This window comes from Megalobrama amblycephala, linkage group LG9, assembly GCF_018812025.1.
Source record: "Megalobrama amblycephala isolate DHTTF-2021 linkage group LG9, ASM1881202v1, whole genome shotgun sequence".
Taxonomy (NCBI): Eukaryota; Metazoa; Chordata; class Actinopteri; order Cypriniformes; family Xenocyprididae; genus Megalobrama; species Megalobrama amblycephala.
Window position 1 is genome coordinate 16,638,052 of NC_063052.1, and position 3,127 is coordinate 16,641,178.

A 3,127-nucleotide genomic window follows, 5' to 3' on the forward strand; every position below is an offset into this window, starting at 1 on the left:
AGTCAACATACAGGAGCAGAATGTCCTTTAACAATAGAATAATTATAATAACAACAAGAATTGAAATGACAATATCAATAAAATAGTCAATTCAAATATATTCACACTGGATAACATACTGATAAATACTTGTAAGAAATAGGTTTCATATATGGAATGCTGTTGATTTGACTTCCAGTTGGGTGATTGTCATGTTACTGACATACATGTTGGCTTTCATCATGTAGTAACCTTACACAATACAGTATGCCCATCAGTGGAAACACACAAATTCTAGAAGTTAAAGTGTTACAAGGGGCTAGGCCACATATTTTTGAGGAGAAAAAAAAAAAGCAGGACTTGAGCAAAAATATTTTCTAAACCTTTGATACAATGAAAGAAAGTCTAAATTACAGTACAGAACACAGTAGCTAATGAAGGAGAAGTAAAGTGAAGTTACTCTTCAGTGAAAATAGTAACAACGACATTTGGGGTTGACTGTAACATATTTTCTGTTTTTAAGGCAAAATAAACCATACAATGACTGAGGACCATGTGATATTCAGTGTTGGGTGTAATGCATTACAAAGTAATTAATTACTGTAATTTAATTACTTTTCCCTTTAAAAAGTATTAGGGATTACTCTTATTTTTTATTACTTCTGATGTAATTGCATTAAATACAGTATAAACTATAGAACAATTCTATATAAAACTATAGTGGATTTAAAATGTATGTTTTTAATGTAACCTTCTCCCTTTATTTAAAAAGAATTAAAAAAGCAGTTTCATGCCTATCCTTGTATTGTTCAACTGGTCAAGGTTGATATGTGATTTAGAAAGTAATTAGTAAAAAGTAATTAATAATAAGTAACGCAATACTTTTTGGGAGAGAGTAATTAGTACAGTAATCCAATTACACTGTTAAAGATGTAATTAGTAGCTAGTAATTAATTACTTTTTTAGAGTAACTTACCCAACACTGGTGATATTTTTGGCAAACTCTTTAAACCAACAAAATGTTTCGAATCATACCTGTAATTCTAATCAATCTATGCACTGAAGTTGCTAATGACATTTAGATACCTGTCTAAGTCTATTATTATAAATGTTTCTATCTTTAAATACAACAAATATGTTATTACGTGTATCGGATGTGTAATGCGAGAGCTTAAATCTATTTCACCCAAAATGACCTCAAGATAGCATACCGGTTTAAAGATAACTCAACACTGATTGCGTACATTGCAAAGTGCCTTTGAAATTTGTATTAAAACTACAGCTTTACTGTAATCAGCCTTTAATTTGCAGTTTATGTATATGTAACACATATCCAATGAAATACAGCACAAAGGCACTCATCAAAACAATGAGTGTACCTGACATCTAAATTCAATGTTTTATAGCATCTGACGTTCAAGAAAAAGAAAGAAAACAAGGCATTATGCTTTACAATAAATTTCCCGAAAGGCTCATAATTCTTAACGTGACCTGAGCCGATGTGAACAACCCTGAAGATGAAGAATTTGCATCTTTTGCATCGCCCAATTTACAAACGTCATGTTTGAAACCCGAAAACACTCTATGACTGTAAGACGACTAAAACATCCCTGACGTATTTCATTGCTTAAAACTACTGGAATATTTCAGACCAATAGAAGGTTTGCTAAGTTTATAATCGACGTGAGAATAACTGGGAAGGGCTTTTTAGTCATTTCAAAATCTATGAACAAAAGGAGCACAAAGGGAAAGGCACAAAGATTATCACTGTGGAAACTATACTGGGAACGCAGAATATCATACAATCCTCTAATAAATATTTTCTTTTAAGTTGTGACTAAACACAGCTAACACTTGTCAAGCGCTAAAAATAGTGAGGATCTGATTAAAGTCAACATAAAATGGCATTCGCAACCCATTTACTTCTGTAACATAACATATTTCACAGCCAAATACTGTAATACTGTAAAAAGTGGGCGTTACTAAAGTCTTGTTAAAAAAATGCTCACCAAGGATGCATTTAGTCGATCAAAAATACAGTAAAAACTACAGAGCCCCTAAAGGGACATGGTGATGGTAAAAAAGGAGCACTGAGGATAGCAATCTGCTGAAATATCTGTTCCTCTGTTTTTAACTCACTTGCACTTTATTGCACCATGCAATTGATATAATAAATTTTGTATTTTTCTAGACTTCAGTCTTTTTTTTGGATTCAGTGTGCGGCCAGCCACTTTTTTCTGTTTTGCTCAAGTTTATCTTTTTTGGTTCTACGCACCTGAAGGAAAAAAGAATTTTTCAACTGAGAGCGCAACAACTTTCTTTGATGGTAAAAATAAAGAAAGATTTATTATTTTAAATGCTTTGGCATTCTCTCGCAAAACTTTTGGGTTTCCCCGAGAAACTCTGCATTCATTTGCAAAACTTTTGTGATGGAAATAATATGTCAGAGGAAAAACTACACCGTAAAAAATGATTGTGATTTTAACGGTAAAAGACTGTAAAAATGCTACGGTGAAAAACAGTAAATTGATTAACAGAAAGTTTACATACTATATACAGTGAATAACTGTAATAGAGCTAACCGTATATTTAATGTAATTTTACAGTAAAATACTGTTAAATTTACAGCTTTTGGAGGTGAAAAATAACAAGTCATTGTATAATTTACAGTGAAAAACTGTAAATTGTCATTTCCACAATTCCTTGCGTGACACTTCACATTTGATGTATGTATTTGTGTAGTTTCTTCTTAGTTTTTTCTAATCAGTTATGTACATTAGGGTTTTAAATTGTTGTTAAATTAATGTTTATTGCATTTTTAAAATATTATGTGTATTACCATAATGGTGTTTAGTGTTTGTGTGAATGACACTGTGTGCACCTTCTATATATTAGTATTGTCCTTCTCAGCTTTTGGAAAAGATGCTTGAGATGAACTTTGATTCATCATGTGACTTTCATCACCACTGTGTTTGGTGGTTGTCAGTGTATTGCAAAAGTACAAAACAGATATTAGTACTTCAATAGTTTGGTAAATTAACATTATATCAGTTAATGAAATGCGTTTTTTTTTTACTGTAAATTTAAGTTAAATCTGTAAAACCTAAAATGTTGCTACCATAATTTTTTATGGTAAATTTCTAACAAC